This window comes from Myotis davidii, unplaced genomic scaffold (assembly GCF_000327345.1).
Source record: "Myotis davidii unplaced genomic scaffold, ASM32734v1 scaffold135, whole genome shotgun sequence".
In the NCBI taxonomy this organism is placed as follows: Eukaryota; Metazoa; Chordata; class Mammalia; order Chiroptera; family Vespertilionidae; genus Myotis; species Myotis davidii.
This window is the reverse complement of record NW_006289813.1, coordinates 12,929,895-12,935,907: the sequence shown is the minus strand read 5'-3', so window position 1 is coordinate 12,935,907 and position 6,013 is coordinate 12,929,895. Positions and strand designations below refer to the sequence as shown.

The 6,013-nt window shown below is 40.5% G+C and overlaps 1 pseudogene; it reads left to right on the top strand.

Annotated features, from left to right (window-relative positions):
• The first annotated feature begins 4,717 nt into the window (after positions 1-4,717).
• On the top strand, positions 4,718-5,375 carry LOC102764159 (annotated as a pseudogene).
• The last annotated feature ends 638 nt before the right edge of the window (positions 5,376-6,013 follow it).

Below are 6,013 nucleotides of genomic sequence, written 5' to 3'. Positions count from 1 at the left end.
ATAAAATATTGGATAAAGGTGATGATGATTATAAGAAATGGAGAAACATTTCAAATACAACCAAGTTGGTGAGCAACAGTGTTTCTTAACATTGAATGGGATTTTGAAGAATACTTATTAAAAACTCAAATGTCTACAAAAGAATGAAATGGTGAGTATTGCCTTGACCAGTTTGGCTCAGTGGATAGAGCGTCGGCCTGCGGACTGAAGGGTCCCAGGTCCGATTCCTGTCAAGGGCATTTACCTTGGTTGTGGGCACATCCCCAGTGAGGAATGTGCGGGAGGCAGCTAATCGATGTTTCTAACTCTCTATCCTCCCTTCCTCTCTGTAAAGAATCAATAAAACATATTTTTAAAAAATAAAACTAAAAATAAATGTCACAAGTAACATTTATGTTACTAGAATAACTAGAATGTTCTTAGTTCCCAGGGCCTACAACACTGACAGTTGCCTATAGCAGGCACCCAATAACTATTCAATGATCCAACATCTCATGTCCAATTTGCATATATAAATTGTCTTTTCTAACATTAACCTGAATAACCTGGAACTTGAAGGAAATCCTTTTGTCCAAGAGTTTTAAATTTAGCACTATTCATAGAGCACTCATTTATTTGAATGTGCTTACAATGCATTCCTCTTTGTGCTAGAAACGGAAAGAGCCATTCCTTGTTCAATACGCCCTCCCTGCCCTCCACCAGGTGAGTCCAGTTCTAAGGCAGAACGGCCTTGGGAGGCAGAGTTTTAGGTAACCTGTGTATCTCTCTGTTCCTGCCCCTGGTCTTGGGTGCTTGGCACCGGCTGCTCCCTCTGCCCTGGGGCATTAGGCCCTCTTCCTGGGCTTGTCCAATTCTCCAAGTCCAAGTGAGAAGCGTCCCTTTTGGAGAGTTCTTCCAGTGTACTCCGTCCACAGACACCTGCAAATTCCGATTCTTCTCTGCTCTTGTAGTGCTGTGTTCTCTCCCTTTTCATATTGTTTTATTCTTGCTTGTCTAATTTTTCTGTAGAAAAATATTGTCGGGCTTATTTTTATGGGACTTTTTTCTTGTATCTCAACAACCGGCCAATACTGGGAACAGCGTTAAGTGCTGCTGGAGGCAGGAAGCGCCCCGTTGTTGGGCTCAGACGGCAGGTGGATAATATAACTGATTTCTTAATGTTTACGTATGGCTGTGTGCACATGTTTAACCCAGAAGCAAGAAGTAATCAGGATTACATTTGTCATCTGGGTATAATTTCCTTTTATAAACTCTTAGGAGAGTAAATATAATGAGGCCTAAAATCAATGCTGTCTGCTTTCTTTTAAAAAGATAAGGAAGGAATTTGAATGTAAATTGTAATGTTTTTCTTCAAAGAGGACTGATTTGCCACTTTTTAATTTGATAAAGCTCTTTAGACTTCAAATATGGACTCGGGCTTTAACTATTAATAAACCTCAGAAAGCAGAAAACAAATCCTCAACCTTTCATAAATTAATTTCTCACAACTTTAAAACTCCAACTATACAAAGCAAATCACAAAGAGCAAAAAGGCTTTTCCAACTCAGGTCTTCTTCTGGTATTAATTCATATGATTAAATGAAATGGTATGTATATTAAATTGAGTATTAATACTAGAAAGTTTCTTATTTCTTACCATATCAACTATATATTTCTGCATTCAATATACTGACTACAATTATTATTTTAGCCAACTTTTATTTATATCAAAGTGCTATCGTTGAATAGCATAAATCATCAAATATTGCTAAAAGTAATTTTTACAAAACAGCAGCCCCTTCTGTTCACCTTCCTACCCCCATTACCCACCAAACAACCAGCTTCAATTTTATTAGCTATTTTCTCAGATTTTTACTTTCTTATTCCTAAATAATATACAATTCGTGGCCAGATTATTATGACTGGCCAGATTATTATGACCACCCCATCAGTACAATGAAATGAATTAGTTATGCAAATAATAATAATAAAACCTTGAGAGTATTTGCTTAGGAAGTTTTCAATATTCAGTATTTTTGGAAGTGTCAATGAAGTGTCAATGACTCTTTCTATTTTTCTTCTCCCTTCATAGTTTGAGTTTCTTTTAAAAAAAGGCATATTGGGGGCATATTTTATATGCCATACAATTCACACATTTTAGTGTCTAATTCACTGATGCTTAGTATATTTATTGAGCCATTTCACCATTCCTGCAATTCAGTTTTAGAATATTTTCATCACCCCAAAAAGATCTCTTGGGCAAATTTGTAGGTCATCTCCACTCCCAACCCCAGTCCCAATCTGGTTGACAAGACCAGTGAGCCATGTGGCCGGGCTGATCTGCTTTTTATCGCTACACATTTGCCTGCCTAGACCTTTCATATAAATAGGATCGTACAATATGTGTTCTTCTGTGTCTGCTTTCTTTCACTTCCCGTGATGTTTTTGAAGGTCATCCTATTGCACAAGTCAGGAGTTAATTTTTTTTAATTATTGAAGAGGATTTCATTGTGGCTATTTTGCTTCGTCATTCAACAGTTGACTAGACATTTGGGCTGTTTACACTCCAGAGAAATTATACACATATTTTTATTTTTGAAGATATATTTTTATTGATTTCAGAGAGGAAGGGAGAGGAAGGGAGAGAAATAGAAACATCAATGATGAGAGAATCATTGATCGGCTGCCTCCTGCATGCCCTCTATTGGGGATCAAGCCCGCAACCCAGCCATGTGCCCTTGACTGGAATCTAAGCCGGGACCCGTCAGTCCCCAGGTTGACGCTCTATCCACGGAGCAAAACCAGCTAGGGAACATATTTTTATTTTAATATTTTATTTTGAACTCTGTGTTTCACATTAGAAGGTTTTCCCCCACTCATCTTTAGAAAGCAAAGCCAAACAAGTTATTTGGAAGCTGTATGTATTTGGTGGGAGGTGGTGAAGTGGGGGTTTGATTGCCATTCTCTGGGGAAATCCTCACATCAGTGTTTTGCATCCTTGTCTCTTGGGCTGGTGGAATTTTCCATAAAAGACTCTTCAGTGTTTTTTCCGGGGGGTGGGGGGGGGGATCCTAGCTTCCAGTGTCCCCCGAATGGAGAGGAAGGAGAAGGCTAAAATGTCACAACTTTTAGGATGTTAACTTTTACTTGATCCCCATTTCCAGTGGGAGATCCTGGCCTCTGTTAGCTGTGCCTGTGTCCCTGAGATGAGAGACCCTCTGTCTCATTCTCTTCTAGTGGGGTGGCTGCCCAGAGCACAGGAAGGGATCTGGAGATCTCTTCACATAGAGTCCCAGTGGTGGGCAAACTTTTTGACTCGAGGGCCACAAGGGGTTCTTAAACTGGACCGGAGGGCCGGAACAAAAGCATGGATGGAGTGTTTGTGTGAACTTATATAAATTCAAAGTAAACATCATTACATAAAAGGGCACGGTCTTTTTTTTTTTTTTTTTTTTTTAGTTTTATTCATTTCAAACAGGCTGGATCCAGCCCGTGGGCCGTAGTTTGCCCACCGCTGACATAGACTCTCAAACAATCTATTTTTAGCCCTACCATCCCCTGCTCCTCCTCCCCCATTCCCAAGGCTACCTGGTGCCAATTTCTGAGCCTTTGGAGTTCTGTGGTGTAAAGTAGGTTACCACTCTGCTCTGCCCACTGCCACTTTGGGATTAGCTTCTTGGACCCACTAATCTATCTACCACTATTCCAACTACTTTGCAGCATCCAACATTTTACTACCATTGTTTTCTTTCCTGGTCTCATTATGGATTTGTGCTTCTACAAAAATCCTCTTATTCTCAATTTCACAGCATTTTCATCAGGAACAGAGTATTTATTCAACCAGCCATCTTTAATGAGAATCTCGATTTCATTCTTAATGAGAAAGGAAGCTTTCAGTTCCAAATAAGTTATGTGAATACCTCTCTCTCAAGGAATTGCATCATAACTCACCACCCGTTAAACGTGTGACTTCCTTCCAAGAGTACAGAACGGAAGGTGTGGGGAGGAAGAGCTTAGCAGTGACACACCTCAGGCAGGAGGTTAAGGTCAGCATCAGCAGTGATGAATCATGGACAGACCCTTCGTGGTCTGCTCCCAAACATGTATAACCTCAGCCCAATCATGAGAAAAGCATAAGACAAGTCCCAACTGAGGAACAACCTACAAGCTACCTGACTGGTACTTCTTAAAGCTATCAAGTCATCAGGAAAGAGGAGGGTCTGGAGAACCATCACAGCCAGGAGGGACCTGAAGAAACAAGATGAATAAAGATAATACGGTGGTGTGGGTGAGGCCCGGGAACAGAAAAAGAACATCAGGCAACACACTAAGGAAACCTGAATAATGTAGGGACTTCCGTTAGCAGTAATGTATCAGTATAGTTCACTGCGAGCTCTGCTATCTTTGCAACGCTTCTGTAAATCTAAAATTATTTCTTGAAAACATTCATTAAACAATAAAAATAAATAAACCCTGCTCGTTTCTCCTTTGGCTTTTTATCGACACCTTTATGTCAATAGAAAATGTGCCAGAAATGATCATTTTACAATTTGGCTCATTTCTACCCATTACTAAAACTATCACAGTCTGTTCCAATTTATGTACTAGAGTATTCATTCTCTTTTCCAAATATGTACTGAACAAGTACTGTGTTTCAGGATACTACCTGGTGCCAGAACTACAGAGAATAATAAAATAGAACTCCTGTCCCACTAGCGGTTCACAGTCTAGTGGGAACATGGGCCACCGTAGAGCACTTCTTGTTTTCCACTTCGCTAGGGACACACCAGCTATGACAAACACATTGTGTGCTATTCATATTTTGAATACAAAGAAGATAACAGCTGAAATTCAAAGCTTTTGTTTAGGTGAGACATGGAGTTCCCTACAATCACAGTACCAGTTATGAAACATACAAGAATGACTAAAAACCTGGTAGAAAAGGGCGTATTGACAACAGAGAAACAGAACTTCCTACTTTTTGACATGACCACACATCCCCTCACCAACAACAACATTAAGCAGCGCCTCATCAAGAAGGTACAGGAAGCTGTTCTTGACAAATGGGTGAATGACCCTCACCGCATGGACAAGCGCCTGCTGGCCCTCATTTACCTCGCCCACGCCTCGGATGTTCTGGAGAATGCCTTCGCTCCCCTGCTGGATGAGCAGTATGATTTAGCCACCAAGAGGGTGCGGCAGCTCCTCGACCTGGATCCTGAGGTGGAATGTGTGAAGGCCAACGCCAACGAGGTTCTGTGGGCGGTGGTGGCGGCCTTCACCAAGTAACTGCCCAGGGGGAAGCCTCCTCCTCCCTCTCAAGTAAACCAGTAGTTTTTCTGCTATTGACTTCTGGTTTTCTGCAATTTATACTTTCCCACACTAGAACTGGCTTTTGTTTTGCAGCATAATAGGTGGTTTTTCCGTGTGTGTGTGTGTGTGTGTGTGTGTATGTACAGGAATCTGCTGGTAAGATGTTTCTTTTTAGATTTAGACAAATAGTTTCACTGCCTGTTGGCACTTCATTCCTTCTTGAGTTTAAATCATTTGCCATTCTCATCCTAACAGGTTTTGGAATTCTATAATGCTGACTTTCAAACTACCTTCAGTTCCAAATACACATCATTAGTATCTATTCAGTTTAAAATTGTCATCCAGTACAAATTCTTGGAGGTAGAATAGGGTAAAGGGGGGCCTGACCAGCGTGGCTCAGGGGTTGAGGGTTGACCTATGAACCCAGTTCAATTCCCGGTCAGGGCACATGATCCCCAGTGGAGGCATGCAGGAGGCAGCCAATCAATGATTCTCTCTCATTATTGCCGTTTCTATCTCTCTCTCTTCCTCTTCCTTCCTCTCTGAAATCAATAAAATATATTTTTTAAAAGAGAAAAAGAGGTTAAAGGGGGTATAAATGGTGATAGAAGGAGATTTGATTTGTGATGGTAAACACAATACAATATATTGATCATGTATTATAGAATTGTACACCGAAAACACATATAATTTTATTAAACAATCTCACTCCATTAAATTC